At 42.0% G+C, this 20,245-nt stretch overlaps 1 long non-coding RNA gene across 3 annotated transcripts in view; it reads left to right on the plus strand.

Annotated features, from left to right (window-relative positions):
* The first annotated feature begins 2,408 nt into the window (after positions 1 to 2,408).
* Positions 2,409 to 20,245, plus strand: part of LOC128843925 (uncharacterized) — a 230,061-nt gene continuing 212,224 nt past the window's right edge. For all 3 annotated transcript variants that reach the window (XR_008446392.1, XR_008446391.1, XR_008446390.1), the window contains exon 1: positions 2,409 to 2,698. This is a non-coding gene — a long non-coding RNA (uncharacterized LOC128843925). The remainder of the gene's footprint in view (positions 2,699 to 20,245) is intronic.

The following is a 20,245-nucleotide window of genomic DNA, read 5'->3' on the forward strand; positions in this document are numbered from 1 at the left end:
CCTGAAGAAAAGAGGGGCTTCCTATGGGCTTAACTTATTTGTGATGTGATAAATTGTACAGGAAACTTATATTTTTGTATCTACAAAGACGGGAGTCTAATTAACCTGAGGGTATTAGGACTCCTGCCCTGCTAAATTAAAAGGCACATGTTAATACAGAGGAGTTGTCATTTCTCAAGGCTTGAGGCTATAAACATACCCAGTTGTAAGTAGCCCACTAGCAGGGGCCTTTTGCCTAGTGGATAATCGTGCCTACTGTGCTGTATTATATTGGTTGATTTATTTAAAAATGGAAGGGATCTAAATGTCGACAAGTTGGCCCCTGTACCTGAGTGAAGAGTCAGTGGATAACTGCACTGCCCTAGGACCGACACTGGGAAGGAATTGTCTCTCATGGGTATCTATGGATTCTAGCTATTGCAGCGTATGAATGGCTTGCATCTATAGAGACCTCATTGTTGTTCCAGCTTCTTCATATACATACATGGAGCAATAGTTGTAGCACTGTTGGCCCCAAAATCTCAGTGGTAGAATCCTGACTCCATTGATGACCATGGCAAAACTTTCCCTTGACTGTACTGGGGCCAGTATTTCACCACAGGTCTCTCACTGACACTGAAGGAGATCTTCCTTTTATGCTGGTAGAAGGATTTTATCCTTTGCAGGCCACTACTAGTACCTTACGCTTCCTTAGCTAGCCCTAAAGAGATGGCGTTGTTTATTGTGATCTCATATTAAAGCTAAAGCTCGTCTCCTCAAATGCCAGGTTTTGAAAACAAGAGTCTCAAAGACTTACCAATAATTAGTCGCTTCATTTTTTTTTTTAAATCAGGCCATGTGTTTACTTGAATCAAGAAAAACGATAGCAGATTAACTATCTTCTTTTAAGTCAGCGAGCTCAGCTTCAATTTAAAGTGACTTGAGCAGATTGTTCCTAATGTATTTCTTCCTTGTACAGTATTTTCTTTTTGTGGATTCTCGCCTGTCTGAATATAAGACACATACTAAGTGCCAATAATCCAGCTGCCATTGAAGCCAATGCAAAGACTCCCATTGATTTCAGTGGAAGTTGGATCAAGTCCTATAGATGTGGTATATGTTATGAGGCATAGAAATGTTAATTTGGTTGGCATTGTTACTTTACATGATAACACAGTGGGTGAAATCCTGGCCTCACTGAAGGAAATGGAGAAATTCTCACTGACTTGACTAGGTCCAGGATTCCCCCCTGTTATCCTTCTAAAGTAGTTTTATGGCAGATGACTTACCTACATTTAAAAAAACCCAAATAGGTTTTTCCTTCTTTACTTTCATCACCCACTTTAGCCATCCTTTTCCCTTTCTGCTGTTGATCAATGTTCCAGGTTGTGGCCGCTTGCAAGTCATGATCATCTAATATTTATTTGATTGCCTCTGTAAAACAAGTTGAAAAGGCATCATCTCACTGCATTATTGTAGCTAATACTATTTTTTGCCAGAGGTTTCCCTTGTATTTAGACCAAGACATTAAGAATGTTCTCAGATGAGGCATTTATGGCTTCTTGTGTGCTGGATGAACCATGCAATACTGTTCTGATCAAGCGCCGCTTTCCATCAAGTGCTACTTTTCTGTCCTAATTACAGTACAAGAGGAAGTCTGTCCCCCCCCCCACTTTAGAAAACGTTTGAACATTATATATAGGGGTGTAGTATGTGAGTGACAGGAGGGGTGTTCTAAAGGGGAAAGAGTTGAAAACTCTTTGAAACACTTGCCTTTTCTGTCCATAATCAATTCAAAATAAACAGCTTAAAAATAAAGGCAAAAATACTTGTAGCTGTTCGTTTGCTGCTGTTTTGTGACTGCAAAATGGGATATTTGAGGAGTTTAATCAAAGTTGTTGTAACCCTCCTGGTAAACTCCATGTAGACTTTTTGATCACCAAGGGTAGATGACATATTTTTTTAATATCTACCCTACATTTTATAAATAATAGTTAGACCTAGTCGTGTACTGAAGTTGTTGTATTTGTTTGTTTAATTAGGAAGCTGAGTCAAGCTGAATCCTGTGGCAGATGTTGCCATGTGTAATATAATAAATAAAAGTCTATGTGAGACCCAGCAGGCAGCAGAGCTTTCAGTTAGCAGATGGCAAAATATTAAACTGGCAGTGCAATAATTTAGCTGACTGATTCAGCTGGACCTTGCCCAGGTTTAACACAAGCATGAATCAACTTCCTATATGAAATGTCAGTCAGCCCTGGGTTCTTGTGATGGATGTTAACCTTTTTTTTAATACCATATGTGATTTTTTTTTAAAAAGGGCTTTTCAATTAACTAGATATTATTACCAAATCACTCAATCTAGGCTTAGCGTGATATCTGCTGTGCGAGACTACAAAAATCTTTTACAGTAGAGGAATGTCTAAGCAACAGATGTGCAACTCCACCTCCTGTACCAGCATTTAGTTTGGATTTAGTCAGGAAACCTGTTACTCCTGACCCCTCTTGAGCAGAGCAGGTGCTAAAGTGCTTTAACATGTCTAATGAATAGTTGTTATACCTTGTGGTGCTGGGCTGTTTAGGCATTAACTTTCCAGTGGAACTTCTAGGGGTAAGTGTATGGAAAATACGATAAAGCATCAGGACCAGTTCTAAATGAACCAAGGTGACTCCCTAAAAGAAGTGGGAAAGTGAAATACTTCCTGTGACGACCTTCAAGGTATGTATGCATGAAATATTTAATCCCCTACTTGCCAATGTCATTTGCAACTGGACATGGTAAACTGGGGACATTTTTGTGGAAAAAATCACCAGTGCAAGTAAGTTCATGCCTTCATTTTGTAGATTATGGGAAGTCATACACAGTTAATGAGGACAAAAATATTTGGGATTTTTGCCTGTGCCGTTTTGTTCCTTAGCGCCCCCCCCCCAAAAGGGATATGTTCTTTGAACAAGTGACTCATACTACTTATCATGAACATGCTAAAGGTTCGGAAAGTATTTTAAGTTGGGTTGAAAAAATAAATGAATGGTTAAAATAACCATGTCTGTAAAAATACACATAATGGAATTAAAATGCAGCTTGTAAAAGGGCAAGTTGTTTAAACACGACAATGCTATTTCAGTAAATGCATTGAACTGGCAAAGACTGTCTAAAACCTCCAGTCCTCTGAGTAATAGAACAGATACACTTTTTAAAGCATAGGCCTTTTCTAGACAAAACATCTAAGCTGAATTTCCTCCTGTTCTTTGAGATTTTTAAGGAAAAGTTAGGACACAAAGAATAACAGGATTGAAGCTGAATGCTTTATAGCCTCAGTGATTTTATCTTCCGTGGTGAAGCTCTTATCAAATATATAGCATCAAACCACTATAAGGTAAAGGAACAAGATAACTAACCCATCTTCTTTAGAAAACACTTTCCCTACAGATTAAGGAACTTGGGTTTATATCATTGTAGGTACATGTAGATTTTAATAATTAAAGGGCCTAATTTTGCTTTCAGTTGCTTCTTTGCAACCTTATGTGCACAACAGAGGCCCCAGTTTGTGGGTCCGGCTGAGCTATGACTCAAGATAGAAACAAAAGTGACTTTAGATCACCTGTTGTCCCTAGAGTCTGGGGCCAACATGGGGAAATGGTTTTACTCTGCTGAATTTGAATTAATTTGCAAACTGGACACCATTAAATTAGGCTTGAATAAAGACTGGGAGTGGATGGGTCATTACACAAAGTAAAACCATTTCCCCATGCCTATTTTCCCCCCTACTGTTACTCACACCTTCTTGTCAACTGTTGGAAATGGGCCATCCTGATTATCACTACAAAAGGTTTTTTCTCCTGCTGATAATAGCTCACCTTAACTGATCACTCTTGTTACAGTGTGTATGGCAACACCCATTTTTTCTGTGTGTGTGTGTGTGTGATATATATCTATATCTTCCTACTGTATTTTCCACTGCATGCATCCGATGAAGTGGGTTTTAGCCCACGAAAGCTTATGCTCGAATAAATTTGTTAGTCTCTGAGGTGCCACAAGTACTCTTTGTTCTTTTTGTTGATACAGACTAACACGGCTACCACTCTGAAACCGTCTTACATTGGGGAGTTCCCAGATTGCTGACTAAATTGGCTATCCATCTGTTTTGCATCCCCTTAGCAGTGTAAAACAGGCAGAACATAGCTAAGGAATTGGGCCCATAGGTTCCAGTTTGCATTTTGAGATTCACCCGAACAAAAAGGGCTGTGTTTGCAATACTAATAATACAACCATCTTGTATCAACAGAAAGCAATGGGCTTTCGTTAGCCTTTGAGTTTTGTTGGCGGGGGGAGATGAGTGCAAATCCCAAGCGTAGTTTTGTAAAATGATGATGATTGCACAAATGAGTCCCTCGTTGTCTCTTTAGTGTATTCTTCTACTGGGTGGTTGCTAGAGAAAGATGGATAATAATGGTTGCAAGTGCTTATATACAATAGATTGATGTGTGTGGTGTGGTGCCCTATGAAGAAGACAATGCCTTGGCAAAAGTTCTGTGTTTGCAGAAAAGGCAATGACCACACCCTAATAAATACTCTTTTTATGACATAAACTGAACATGTTGGTAGCTACTATAAGAAGTGGATAATAAAACCCCCCAACCAATCCAAAAACATCTGGCATGAGAGTTCTGTTTGGAATGATACAATTGAATGGAAACACTTTAAATATCAGAGTACTTCAGAATCACTTTTTATTGCATCGGCACTACAAATAGAGGAAGCAAGCAATTTGTAATGAGCCTCCAAAGCCCTGCCTACACTCTTCTGTATTTTGTTTAGTCAGTCATACACTGCTAAGAAAACATCACATTTAAAACTGGAATGCATGTCCATGCATGTCCGGTTTTCTAAAAAGAAAAGTTATATAAATCATATGGTATAAGGGCCTGGAGAAGGCATAGCTGGAATGTGCTATGTTGGTGGATATTCCTTTGGGGCCCATTTCCATCTGGCAGAGTTTAGAGCAGCCCCAAGACTGCTCTAAACTGCCTGGTTGAATGCAAAACTGCTTTCAGAACCAGGGAACGGTAACTCTCTTCCTGACAGGCCATGTGTCATTCTCCCCTGAGGCTGTGCGCAGCCTAGAGACTGAATACAGCAAAGAATATGGATTGATCAGTTTTTCTAGTGAAACGTATATCAATGCTTATTAGCTGGGGCGAGGTTTAAAACTGTGTGGTGCTGCATGCTTTCTTATGTTCAATTTGCCCTGAAGCCAGCCCTCATACAAGGGATCAGATTTTCAAAATCATTCAGAACTGGCATAAGTCTGCTCCCATTGAGTGGTAAAATTCCCACTGACATCAGTGGGAACATAGCTGAGTCAGTGCTGAGCGCTTTTGAAAATCATACCAAAAATTCCCACTGTTGAATAGTTAGTACTGAAGCTTTCTGCTGAGGTTGGGAATAGCTTTCCAGGACATCCTTCAAATAATGTTTCCAGTCTGCTGTGGTTTATACAGTACTTCTTAAATTCAGATTGGTACAGTGGACACAAAGATAGTTAATATTGATTCTTTGTCCCCTGAAGGACTGTGGAAATTATATTTTTTGTAACAATGGACAAAAAATGATGTGTCGAGAGTAATTTAAACCATTTAAAGATGGTTTAAAGAGAAACTTCTTTGGGAGAAAATTGAGTAAAATGCTGGTGACAGACAAGCAAAGTCCCTGGATACGTGCATCAATTTCTGCCACTGGCAGATCTTGTGTGCATAATAAAACTAAACTGCTGAGGCCAGCATCAGATTGAAACGACACTTATTGTCACAAACACCTTTATGGGATGGTAATATCTACTAGCAAAGGTGACACGGCCATCTGCCAGACACAAAAATGAGCTCTCCCACACTGCAAGATGAGCAAAGAAGGGGATCAATAAATCATAAACTTAGTTGAGACTTTATTTATCTTTCATGGCTTTCCTTCATTTCAGCCCAGAATCCCTCAGGACACTAATTCATTTATTGCATTTTATCGTTATGAAAGCACGTAAAGGCTTGCAGGCGGTGTGAACTTGGGTAAGCAGAGACAATAATGTATATCATTAATTAAACAGGCTTTTGGATGGGTCAGTTCAAAACTTGATCACAATTTGCTGTAATCTATTGGGTTATAACTCTGCTTCTGAATTGTATATTGCTCATCAAAAGAGAGGTTTTAAGTAATATGCCTTTACAAGGAGTAAAGAATTCTGTTGACGCCAAAGCAACAGTAGTTTTATTTTGGAAACTTAAGTAACAGGTGGTAAAAATAAGAGATGAGGCTATTTTATCTGACATATCACTTTAGTCATTAATTTCTACATATAGGTTCTGTGTTGTTAACCCGAGAATTTAATTTAGGGCCCAAAAAGCAAGGCGGTATCTTCATATTTGTTTGCCTTTAAACCCTTTTAAAGATCCCTAAGTATTTTATGGTTTACATATAGGGCTCACTTCACCTGTCACTGAAATGCAGCCATCGTGGTTTCGAGGGGCACAACAGCACAAGCACAACCATTCAGGACAGGAAGTGAAGATGACTGTATCTATTTGAAACTGCAGAGGAAATGTAGCTTGAATTATCTCAGTGTGAAGCATAGATACTGGGACCCTCTTTCGATAACAAATAACCCTCTGTGATTAGATTAACTCTCAATATTGGATTATTTACAGTCTATTTCATGCTTTTAGAAAAGAAAGGCAAAAGTAATTACCTAATCCCAAGATTTACATTTTTAGCCGCAAGTGACTTTAAGCTAAAGGCTGCCTTCAAACCCTAGAATGAATACATCGTGCAAAATTAATGCTGAATGTACTGCTGAGGAAATTATTGAACTGTGAGCTGGTTTTTGTTTTGTTTTTGACAGTTGCAATGAAAGTCATTGATGCTGGAAACAGGTGTCTCAAGAATATGAAGCAGAGAAAGAGTAGGAGAGAATGGACTTCTACCCTCCTTCCTTCAGAAAATGTGATTTTTGTGGTGCATAACACTGCAGCCTATTAACAAAAATCAGAATGAGGGATTGCTCTCTTTAAAATCAACATGGGGAAATTGGAACTTTCATTACAGAAATTGGGACGTGATTGTTCCGTTGAAGTATGTGGGAACAGGATTAGTCCTTTAAGAAGTGAGAAAACATTCCTTTCCGAAAAGAGAGTAACAAATGCATACAAAAGTAGTTTTAGGGACCACTGATTTTGAAGCAGCATTCCCCCTTGTGGAAAACGGAGAGTGCTACTCAAAACTGATGGTACAAAAGCAAACTAATTTTAAAGTAGTGGGACAGACTTCCCTGACATGGCCATCCTCCAGAGACACTGCTAAGACTTAAACTGCTAACCCTACAGGCTGTCCTTTAAGACATCAATGAATAATGATGTAAAAGGAAATCTATGACAGAACACCAGATGAATATTTTGGTAATCTCAGTACAGAGTCAAGAGGATACTAGATTGTTGTGTACTATTGTCTTCATTTCATGACACCACTGACTACTTGTCAGAAGCAATGGATTACCTGTTCTTTCTCCTCTTCTTCAATCCTTATTTCTCCTCTTCTTCAATCCTTATTTCCCTTCTTCTCTGTTGCTACTTTTGCTTTGTCTCTTTCTCCTCTGTTTAGGTTTAATGAGGCCCCAATTCAGCAAAGCACTTGCATACTCCCTTACATCTATCCCTCTCCAGCAAAGCACTTAAGTTCATGCTTAAAAGTAAGCACATGTGTGACAGCCTCACTCTTGCCTGACACTCCAGGGACTGATCTGGGGACCTCTAGAACTAAAAGCCTTGAGGTGCTACAGCAGGAGCCGAAGAGCCAAGTCTTAGGGGCTGGAGTTTGTGGCAACTCGTATCCTCAGTGGATCAGCACAGAGAGGGTCTTGTAGCACACTGGTGAGTGCATATTACATGTTTTACTACTTACAGGTGTAATCACTCAGGCTCAAATTCAGCAAACAAATACAGATGTCATTGGCAAATTATTTATTTTTAAAACTTTGCAAGGATGGTAATGTATAGAACTCTTCAATATTTCTCTATTTAAGTCAGTAGGAGATGTGTGGCTACAGCTCTGTTTGGCTCTTAAAATGTTTTTGCCCCTTAGTGGATGTGACTTTTTTCCAGAACTTTGCGAAGATGTATCTAGAATGTAGTATAAGGGTAGGTTTCTTTAGCATACAGTGTAGTCAGCATCTGCCATCCTGCATTCAAGCTGCATCCTCATGAAAATATTTGCCCAGGTGAGGTGGGTTTTTTTAATAATGCTAAAACTAATCAGGAACACACTATTCAACAAGTATTATATATGCTTATATGGGGCCCGATCCTGCCTACTGACTTCAAAGGTAACAGAATAATGTCCACAGGTAGTTTAAATTTGCAGTAGTTTGCTGAGCATTTATTAAAAACCAGTCAATTTCAGCAATGCAGTAATTTCCAGGAGTAGATTTCCACATGCTTTTAGGCCAGTGCTACAGAGTGGACTATACCAAGGCATGACATATTGCAGGACTGTCCATTGCAGCAAAGAGAGAGACAGGCCAGTTGAAATGGCAACAGTTTGGCTTTTGTCATCATTATCAGTGTTAGCCTACTGTCCAGTTCACGTACCCTCCCTGGAAGGCCATTATTTGTGAACACAGGTTTGCCAGTGGCATGGACTGGACATTAATATGCTGTGTGGCCCTGAATTTTCAGAAGCGCTGAGCAGCCACCGCTCCAGCTGAAGTCCATAGGAGCCCAGCATCTCTAAAAATTGGGACCAGACAGGATAGAGGATTAAGAGTTTTTCTGTACATGGACTCATGTCTGCATCTAGGAAGAAGTGACAAAAGTGCTGAGTGCAGTGTGACAGCTCTCTTAGATGTGAGCAAGGTTCCATCCAGAAGTCCTGAGGAGAGGGCGTGGAGAAAGACAGAAGCAGCTGGTAGGGAGAAGTAGGCAAAGCATAACGCAGCTGGAAAGAATAGGTCCTTTTATGTCTAATACTTTATATGCACGGTCTACATCGCACACTAATACTTCTGCAAAAGTCTCTCTTCTAGACCCTTGTTAGAGGATTTGATAATCTTTTATAGTGAGATGAAGGGTGATCCAGATAGTCTTATGCAGGGTGGATGCAGCCTATAGCTTCTTGATAAAGTGACCTCTGCTTTAGCATAAAGGATTCTACAGCTGCAGCATTTTAAACCATCATTTGGGAAGTGACTAGGACAATTTTCTTAAGGTGCATTTTCCCCCCCTCCTTATCGCTACTTAGTATTTAGTTCTCCATAAGAACCTCAGCATCAACAGTAAGCAATGTATCAATTCTATGACACCACTGACTTCCATCTCTCCCAGGAGCTGTAAACTGTTCACAAATTGCTACTGGCACATTGCCACATAATTAGGTGAGTGAGTTTCTAGAATGACAAACCATTTCATTTTATCACTCTGCAGGTCATGTACTGTATGGCATGAGGCACAGAATCACTGATGTGGTCAGCACATTCCCAGGGTTATGTTAAGATTGATTTACGTACACTCGCAAATGGCTGCGAAGTAGCCTATTTTTGACTGAGTAGGAGCCAGCCTTTGTGCCTTTGCTAACACAGGACAAAAATGTAAATGTGTTTGCTTCTAAAATTTCTTGATATTTTCTTTTGGGCCTGAAGAGGAAGATATTTAAGCCTGGATTCTCCCTTGAATTCAACCAAAGGGTGTTTGCAAAAGGAACACTCACTTCTCCAGTCAATCATATAAGGTCAGGTATAGGTCAGCTTGGACTTTCTTCCAGGTTACTGCTATTCCACACTATACTTTCACAACTCCCTTCCTGCTCCTAGCTGCTGTTGCATGCAATGCATACCTGTATTCACTAGGGTATTCTCCTAATGGGCAATAGGCTAATTCTCCCCTTTTGGGGCTAAGAGCATCACCAGTGGTTGCTCTCCATTTAAAAGGTACATGTTAGAGTATAACTTGCCTTAGCTCTACTTCGGCTCATTATGAGAAGGCACGTTTTAAAGTGCTCCTCAGTGTATTGCTGTGGCCAGCAGCCTAGTGAATGAGGTCCTGCTACTGCTGCTTTATATCCACCTACAGGAATGTGCACATAAAGCATGCTCAGTAGTTAAGGGCACTTTAGAAAGTATCCTTGAATGCTCTGCTGTGGTTCCTGGGCTATTCAGTGAAGTGCTGCTTTGAAACCTCCGCTGGAAAATGCATGATGCTGTTTGGAGCACAGAACTGCTGAATTACAGGGATCGTCTGGAAGAGCTATTCTCTCACATTATCAGCTGTGAGTGGCGCCTTTATTTTTCTCTGCATGTTTTGGAGTGGAAAGAGGCCTCTTGTATTAATTTTAGATGGAAATATGGGCCCAAAGAGGCAAAAGTGATACAGCTGCTCACAGCTCCCAGTGGCCGTGGTTCACCGTTCCCGGCCAATGGGAGCTGCGGGAAGCGGTGGCCTGGCCCGTGCTGCTTCCCGCAGCTCCCGTTGGCCAGGAACGGCGAACTGTGGCCATTGGGAGCTGTGAGCAGCCGTGCCTGCGGACGCTCAGGTAAACAGTGTCTCGTGGCCTGCCAGGGGCTTACCCTGAAAAAGCTGCGAACCAAGTTTGGGAACCCCTGTATTAGAGATACAGAAAAATAAGGTAAAATAGAGCATTTGAAATGTAAAGTGTTAAGTAAAGCTTTCATTTTAACAACAGTCCTTGTACCCGTTCCCTTTAGCTGGAAAGACCCCTTCAATCCCTCTGACAATCTCTTAAATGGTATTAAAGATGGTACCAACTGTCCTGTGTGGGAGGAGGGAAATAGAAGAAGTTAGTTGAGACAGGCTGGCGCTGTTGCTGCTGCTGCTGTTTAAAGTCCAGTCCCATTTCCTAGAAGACACAATTGAGCGTTCTCTCTCTCTCTCTCAGATGCTTGGCTAGCTGATTCTTGCTCACGTGCTCAAGGTCTAACTGTTGCCATTTGTGGGGCCGGGAAGGAATTTTCCCCCAAGTAAGACTGGCAGTGACCTTGGAGATGTTTTGTCTTTCTCTGTAGTGTGAGGATGCGGATCACTTGCCAGGATTATCTGGGTATATCTCATTTAATCATCTCCCTGCCATTGCAGGGGGGCCCTTGGGCGCTGGTCCACCCTGGTCCCTCCTGTTCTTTGCCTGTGGCACACAATAATCTAGTCTCCTGTGGGCTGTGATACGTTGACCTAATTTTGGTGGTTGGGTTTAGTGTGTGGGCACTGGCTGGCATTGGTGGCCTGCGACAGGCAGGAGGGATGAACTGATGCCCCCTTCTGGCCTTAAAGTCTGACTCAAAACAAGACACACACACACCCATCCACCACAGGGAAAGGAAAGAACAATGAAAATAGAGCTTCTGTTGATTTTCGTTTGCAACCTTGCTGCTGTGGAAACACAGACACAGCAGATGGTCTTATTAGCCACTCTGAGACCTGGCAAACTTGTGCCGGCATGAGGCTGTTTAGAGCATTACTTTTAACTGCTTCTTTCTGGTCACAGGCTCACAGTAATGTTGCAAAATACATGGTCTTCGTTGGCTTTGTCAGACTCTTATTTGACAGAAGACAAAAGAAGGAAAGCAAAGACAAAAGGTGAAGCAGGAAAAGGTCACTCTGTCTCTCCTTCCCCCTCGCCCCACAGTCTCACATCCCAGGTGGTGTTTGGGATTTAGCCGGAGCCAGTGTTGATGGCGATGGGTACCTCTCTCTGGCCCAGTCCGGTCCAGGACATCTTTCAGATCAAGACGAAGAAGCCACAATGGTGTCATGCTAGATCCTGGCATCCCAGGTGATGGTGGGGCTTGCTCCTTCCCCTTTTATCTTTCAGTCAGTCTGCATTGTGGTCGCTTCCTCCTTATTCTCCCCCTCCCCCCCCCCAAAGTATTTTCTTTTAAGGGCCCCACAAGGGAGTGATGGGAGGAATAGCCCATCCCCTCATTATTTTGTCCACCAATTAGGCCTAATTTTTGACATACCAATTTTGGTTCATTAATTTCCTGTCCCAAACTAATCTTGCTGCCTATGTCCATTCATGTGCTTCCATCTGGAGATGGTCCTGGCAAGTGTGACTGTCCAAAATGCCCACGTACCATTTATGCATGGGCTGTGCTGCCTGTTCTGTGGAACTGGCCTTGAAGAAACTCATTTTCAAAGTGGAACCCTGCTGTGTCATTGACATCAGGGCCATTTGCCATTGACATCACTGAGAGAAGGACTGGGCCTTAAATTGATGTCTTTTTCCTTTGAAGTTACCTTTTCTATGATATGAACTTTTAATAAACTGAGGCAGCTCCTGGAAGTTCACTTAGCCTGACCAATGGAAAGTCCCTATGACAAAACAAGCAGGCATAGGTGCTAGCACTCTGAACCCCAAGATTTGGTCATCTGGCTATTGAGGGGAAGGACATTGTCTGGAGAGGGGTCCCTGTTAGTCCAGCAGAACCTAAGCCCTGATCCGCATGCCATGCTGTAGGACCCATGTCTTTTTTTTTCAGTCCTGATAAGTATAGGAAAGATGGTTCACCTAAATGCTGGGATTGGGGAAGGGAATCTTTAATGTGCTTTGTATTGTGTTTTTGTGAAATCTTGGATGTGCACTTAAAGTGGATTGGGGAACACGTCATAAAAATCGAGTACTTTGTCCAGTGCAGAGCGGATCATAGACATCCATGCATGAGTAACACCTTCCATGTGTTTCTGGGGAAAAGTGTGTGTGAGAGAGACAAAGCGATCACTCTAATTCTGGCCTATCAGTCCTCATCCTCAAAGGAAACTTGCACCACACTTTCAAAAGATGAGTCTGGGAGCTTAAATTCATACCTCTGCTAGCCACTAAAAATCATGAACTGAACAGAGACTCTGGATTTATGGCTTCTTACAACAGTCTGTAACCCAGAACTTTGTTCTATGACTGCAGAGGTGTTAACAGGCCACTCAACCTTGAATGGTCCCTTAGACCATGTGCTAACTATTTATGCTGAACAATCTGTTCCACCTTGTATGTAACTGTGACTTTGGAGTACTTTTCCTAGACCTGAAGAAGAGCTCTGTGTGGCTGGAAAGCTTCTCTCTCTCACCAACAGTTGGTCCAATCAGAGATATTACCTCACCCACTTTGTTTCTCTAGCAACGTTGTCATTTCAGGTTCCTGGCTAGTTGGGAAGGGGGGTATTACATATTTGGAGTGATAGGATGGGATGTAGGGTCACATAAACCAGCATGTGCTCATCTGATGAGCTTTCAGAGCAAACAAGATGCATCTGTAATGATCTGTGTTCCTGTCTGCCTCTTTGTGCAGTGCCAAGTACATGGTCAATATTTAACAACAATAAATAACAATAACTTAACTGTCTAGGAAGCTGCAGGACGGACAGAAAAATAAACATGAAAATATTTTTAAAAAATTCACTAGAGTTAATAAAATCCCCAACATCCCTTCTTCTGCCTTTTGTGATCGTAGGGTTTGACCCAAACCCCACTGGAGGTCATGGGAATCATAACATTTGATTTCAGTGGGCTTTGGATCAGGTCCATACTGCACTTCTGGGTTTTGAAGGCTTTACTGGCTGCAACTCTGACTGAGATGAATATTGTGTATCTGTGTAATGCACAGAAAATAACACAGCCCATCCATATTTTCTGTGCATTGGGCAGGGATTTTTCACTTCCTACATCATTCTTAGCTGCTGCAGCGATTTCACAAAGTCAATCCATATCCATTAATACACAGGGAAAGTGGCAGAGAAATATACATTTGTGGTATGGGTATTTTTCTGAGAATTCTTTCTAAGCATTAACATATTAAGTACAGGTGTCATCCTACTGCAGTATCACAAACTGCACCTAATCCTCCAGAGTCAAACCTCCATTATGTTAAATTAGGATAAACCGATCTTTGTCAGCTTTTTGTCATGATCTGCATAGCAACTGATTTATGGGGCTTCCCCTCCCCACCCATCAAACTGCATTGATCAGATCTGTGCATCATGCTGCACTGATTTAAGGTAACATAATTTCATTATTAAAATTATTCATTTAATTTTATCTGAACCTTTACAGGTTCAGACAAGGACCTTCCCTGCTCTTTCCAACTTTCAGCATGGCCACATTCACTCCCAGGCTCTCCAATAACGTCTTGACCTCTTTGCTCCCTGTGACAGTTCAGTATCCTTGCAGTTTCCCCTGCGTAGAAATTCCAACATGGCTCCAGCTCTTTGCAGCCCACAACTCCCACAACAGATGATAAATTGTCTTTTCACCTTAAGCAAGGATCCTGCAAGCTTTTACATGTTAGTGGGATTCCTGCGCCTGAGTGGAGATGAACTGAATGAAGTTAATGGGTCTCCATGTGGAGGCAGTATTCCAGTCATGCATTTAGTTAGTAGGATCAAGGCCTAAACCTCTTCCATTTTTATATAATGGTAAAAAGCTTCCCCCCCCCACCTCCCCCAGACACCAGATTGCTTCTTGCTTTCACAAATCCATTGCCAGTAAACAGTGTCTTGGTACAAATGGTGAACTTGAATATCACAAAAATCTCACATTTTAAAATGAAAATGTATTTTTTACCACAAAAATAAACAACACGACTTGAGAATTTTTTTCTTGTAAATGAGTGTACATTAATTTCCTACCTTGAGAGCTAGAAACTGTTTTCCTCAGGAGAAAGATGTTGGAATATGGATCCTTCTCATTTAAAGGGGAAATAGTAACCACTTCCCAGCATTTGACCTGCAGTGATGGCAGGATATTCTCTGCTGCCAACAAACTGTATTCACACTGTGCTAATCAAAATACCGTGTATTTGTGATTATGTAAACATTTGCTTTCATCCAGTAGGAGGATCCAGAGATCCCAAACAGTGGGAATGAAATCCTGGCACCAAACTTCTGACTCAGGTCCTCAGCTTGACCTGAGTCCACACTGCAAAGTGACAGGGCTTGGACCTGTTCACAGCAGGACACAGGCTCTGAAACACTCCCCTAGCAGGTCCTAGAACCTGGGTCCTGTGTGCTTGCTGATCTGAGTCAGACTGGTTTGTGTGTGGACCAAAGGGGGGCTTGGGGTCAAACCTGAGTCAGAGCTCAGGCTTAGGCTGTAGTGTAGACACAAGTTATGCCGACATAGGCTATGTCATTCAGGGGTGTGAATAATCCACCCCTGTGAGTGACATAAGCGCTCGTATGCACAGCGTTATGACGGCGGGAGAGCTGCTGTACGTATAGACGTAGCCTTAGTGTGCAGTGTAGATATGCCCCCAGTCCCACTGCGATTCAGGTCCAAGCCCTATCATTTTGCAGTGTGGCTGCTGCTCAAGCCACAGACCCAAATCAGAAGGTCTGCTTAGTGCAGTATGAATGCGTTAGCTTGGCTGTGAGGCCCAGGACCAGCCATTGTAAACCCAGGTCCACAATATAGTGTGGACGTTCAAGCATGGGCTTGGAAACAGAGTCCACAAGCCTGGGTCCCACAAACCTGGGCTTAGTGTGCAGTGTTGACATACCCTACGTGGGCTGCAGAAGGGGTGTGTGTATGTGTATGTTTCTTTACTCTTCCGTCATGTCTGCGTAAGAGCTAGCCACAATTTCCTCCCAGTGAGCTTGTCCGACTATTTCTGTTTCAGTGTGTTTGTTCCCCCCAATGCAGGGTGGGTAGGATGGATTACATGCCTATTGTGGGTGATAAGTGATGCCAGGGCCCTTATGCAGGGTCTCTGAACTAAAATGGATTTCATCTGTTTTGGGTGGTGATGAGATTAATATGCAGAAATGGAATAGCCTTTTTTCAAATAAAATGAATGAAAAATAATGATGAAGAATGACAGAGATGGGATAATTGGGCCGGGGGGGGGGGGGGGAAGGGGAGGGTGGCGGCAAAGGTGGTGGTGGGGAAAGTTCAGCGAAGACAGAAACCAAATGGAGAAGTGAGGCCTCCAGTCTCCCAAATGCGAGCAGTTTTTAGTAAGCCACAAGAATGCATTTGTCACCTGCTCATTTGATAGGTATTCATGAGCTTTACAGTTACACCTGTGCAGAGGGCAAGGACAATGGCTATGTACCATGTGAGTTCTTATGTGGTGCATAGACCTTGCACTTCCCTGTGGGCATTTGTAATCAACAGGATGGTAGTTTCCTCTGTGTGGGGAGAGGATGGAAAGCAAAGACCAAAGAAAATATAAGCAGGAGGAAATATTTTCTAAAAATAGGCCAGATTCATTCCTGATGTAACTCCATTGACTCCAATAGAGTTACAGCCATGATGAATCAACCCAATGGCTTTGAACCCCATATGAACTGCAGTGCATTCACGAGAAAAGTGACTGAGTGGGTGCTCCTGCAGTGATCTCTGCATCTAGATGGCACTCTTACAACACTCATTTGCTACCACGTCAAGCTCGGTAATGGCTGGCGCAATGTTCAGCAGAAAAGAAAATGCTAAAGGCAAGTACTTACTACTTGATAAACAACCTAATCTTTTATCAAACAATTTATTTTATGTAGAGGAAGGATTTTAGTTGGCCAAGCTAATCTGCCTTGTCTAAACCCTCATTTTTATCTTTGAAGCCCAAGCAAGTACCCAAATTGTAGTATTTAGTAGATAGGATTTGGAATGATCAACCTAGCAATCTTGGATTTTGAGTTTCTGGTCACGTTTCCGTGAAATAAATCAGCATGAGAAGCTGACATTTTTGACAGGGTATTTGCTTTTCTTTTTCTTGAATGCCCAAAATATTTATGCTTGGAAAAGTGTGTGTTACATTTATCAGAAGACTGTAGCATGATTGTAATATTTTCTTAGTTTTTCCTCCAAGTAAATGACTGAAAAACCCCACAGTTGAACAACCTTTTATATATTTTTCTGGCTTCAATATTGACTGTTAAACAGTTGCACACAGCTGCTAGGTATCTGGTTCTATCAGGGGGTAGAAATCAATGACACGAGGGGAAGGGATTTAATAAGAGATGCCAATATCACTTTGAGACATGCTGCCAGGCTTTTATTTGTAATTATTGCAGAGCTTGACACCCCATGGAACTCTGTTTTTCATGGAGCACTGGGGGCTTGGTTTTCAGAGATGCTGACCACTAGCAGCTTCCGTTTACTTAATTTTGAGCAGGGATGCCTAGCATTCTGAAAGTCAGGCCCGAAGTACCATCTTTTTTCCCCTTTATTTAGGCATTTTTGCAGCTAGACTTTTGGTTGAAGAACAAACTCGCAAGATAATATGGAACAAAAGAGTTGGGATTAGAGATAAGGGAGTTAGAAGGGTTAGAGGCTAAAGGTGTAGAGACCCTCCACACTTATCCCTCTACTTATGGACACAATGGCATTTTCTTAAAAAATATCAACTGTACAAGGTAAATCTGAATGCAGACAACTTTACCTTTATACAAGCAGAAGGCTTATGGCCACTGACCCAAGGTTTCATTGGCCTTAACATTATTAGAGGAAGAACAGGAGTACTTGTGGCACCTTAGAGACTAACAAATTTATTAGAGCATAAGCTTTCGTGGACTACAGCCCACTGCATCCGAAGAAGTGGGCTGTAGTCCACGAAAGCTTATGCTCTAATAAATTTGTTAGTCTCTAAGGTGCCACAAGTACTCCTGTTCTTCTTTTTGCGGATACAGACTAACACGGCTGTTACTCTGAAACTTGTCATTATTAGAGGATAATCTTTAAAGAGGGATTGATCCTGAATGTGTTCTCCAGTGTACAGGTGAGACATTCAGGTGCCCATTTACCAGAGTGTGTGAACCCCTTTCTTGTGCGGTGAGCTCTGACTCTCAGAAGTAGTCAATGGGACTATTCATGCGAGTAAGGGGTTCTGGTCCTAAGGGAACATAACTGCTTCCAACAGAAAGTTAGCAACCTTGCTTCAAATACAGTAATACATGGTGTGTTTTATCATTTATTTGTTTGATAGTAGCGCTTATAGCACCCAGCTGAGATGGCGGGCCCCATTGTGCTAGGCACTTTACATATATCTAATAAGAGGCAGTCCCTGCCTTGAAAAAACTACTGCCCCCATTTTACAGGTGGGAATGCAGGAAGAAATGAAATGAGTTGACCAAATTCACACAGGGAAGCCAGTGGCGGGGCAGGGAATCGAACCCTGATCTCATGAGGTAGTCTGTGGCTTTAATCACAGGAGCATCCTTGTTCTTGTGTAATCAATTTGCATCAATATCATGTTAGGCACAAGCCATTGGGTATGGCTATAATCTTGTTTTCCTTTTTTCTTAATCAGACATAGAAAACATACCTGGGGGCACAGTCCTATTTTTCATTTCTCTCATAGATTTTTCTATAGCCTACCTACTGTAGCTTGGGATATTGATTAAGCAGGGTACAGATGGATGATTTTGTAGGAGACCTTTCAAGACTCTGATGCTAGTACAAATGGTGGTATTTAGTGACCATCTATCTTTGGGAATTCAATTACTTTCTTTTTTTTATTTGCAGTGTTGTTGCAGCCATATTGGTCCCAGGATATTGGAGAGACGAGGTGAGTGAGGCAATATCTCTTACTGGACCAACTTCTGTTGGCAAAAGAGTCAAGCTTAGGGCTTGTCTACACTTGAAATGCAACAGCTGCAGGGCTGCAGCTGCGCCAATGTAGCGCTTCAATGTAGACGCTACCAAAAACAGAAGTTGGACCAATAAAAGGTATTACCTCACCCACCTTCTCTCTCTAATATTCTGGGACTGACACAACTACAGCTACACTGCATACAATACGTAAAATGTCTGTCAGAATTAAGACTGATGCTCTTCCTCCATATGTTGACAGAAAAATGCCTGTGGCTGTATTTCAAAGCCACACACAGCCATGCGGCTAAAAATGCCTATCAACATGCTAGTGAACAGTCCTATCTCTTGGATAGCCGGGGCTTGAGTCTTCCCTCACACTAATTTTCGCTCTGTAATTCCACTGACTACAGTGAAATTACTTCTGATTTACTCATGCATAAGTGAGAGGAGAACCAGGCTGTCTTTTTTGCAGAATATGCTGCATTTAACTCATCCATCCTGCTGTGTAGATCCATTGGGGAAAATGTGCTGAATATGCTTAAAAGAAAGCCGTAGGCACAGATTTGGTTTAAGGCAGATATATCGTCAGATCCAGTTTGTCATCTCTTTATGTCCAGACAATCATAGTAACAAATTACAATCAGAATGTATGGCTGATGATGATTCTGATTTATTATTATTATTATTTATTATTATTATTAAAAATATTTATATTACAATAGCACTCAAAGGCTGGAATCATGATCTGGGGCCCCTTTTGCTGGGTACTATACAAAAAATATGAAGATATTCCCTTGCCCCAAAGAGCTGAACTAAAAGAATTATTCCGTTGATTGATCTTCACCTTGTGGGACACTACCATGGCCCTGTGGCCCATCTATTTCTGTTCCATCTCAGCATTACTAAAGGGCCCATCTGTGCAAGAGAGTCTAGCAACCATTGAGCCTGAAGTCCGGTCAAACTTGAATTCTTTCCTTGACTACTTACTACCTGAACACTGTGGAATAAATTCTGTCCTTCAACATATGTATGGCATTAGTTAATGGAGCTAGGTACACACTTTTCATATTGCAACATTTGGCTCAGTTATACCAGGGAGGTGTAATGTATCTGTGTTCTTGTATGGGTACTGTACTTTTCAAACTCCTGTTATGCCTGCTAAGGGAACTGTTTGGCTACCTTTTTCTGAGCATGTGCCGACAGAGCTAGGACCAAGGGAGGAACCTGTTAGTTAACAGCTCAGAATGCTTTCACCTGTTTCATATCGGAGGATCCTAGCCTGAGTTCTTTGCCAATACTTCTTATTGTAGGCCCAGGTTGTGACTTAGTCTGTTAAACTGACCTGTCTTTGGTAGAGTGGCTTTGCCTTGTTAGTTGTTCCTCTTGGTTTGAGAGCCATTGACAAGGAAAAGTCACACAGACACCTATGTACAAAATGGTAGCCGTGTTAGTCTGTATCAGCAAAAACAATGAGCAGGGCCGGCTCCAGGGTTTTGGCCGCCCCAAGCAGCCAAACAAACAAACAAACAAAAAACAGCCGCGATCGCGATCTGCGGCGGCAATTCGGCGGGAGGTCCTTCGCTCCGAGCAGGAGTGAGGGACCGTCCGCCGAATTGCTGCCAAACAGCTGGATGTGCCGCCCCTCTCCGAAGTGGCCGCCCCAAGCACCTGCTTGGTAAGCTGGTGCCTGGAGCCGGCC

The sequence above is a fragment of the Malaclemys terrapin genome, chromosome 10 (genome assembly GCF_027887155.1).
Source record: "Malaclemys terrapin pileata isolate rMalTer1 chromosome 10, rMalTer1.hap1, whole genome shotgun sequence".
NCBI classification, from domain to species: domain Eukaryota; kingdom Metazoa; phylum Chordata; order Testudines; family Emydidae; genus Malaclemys; species Malaclemys terrapin.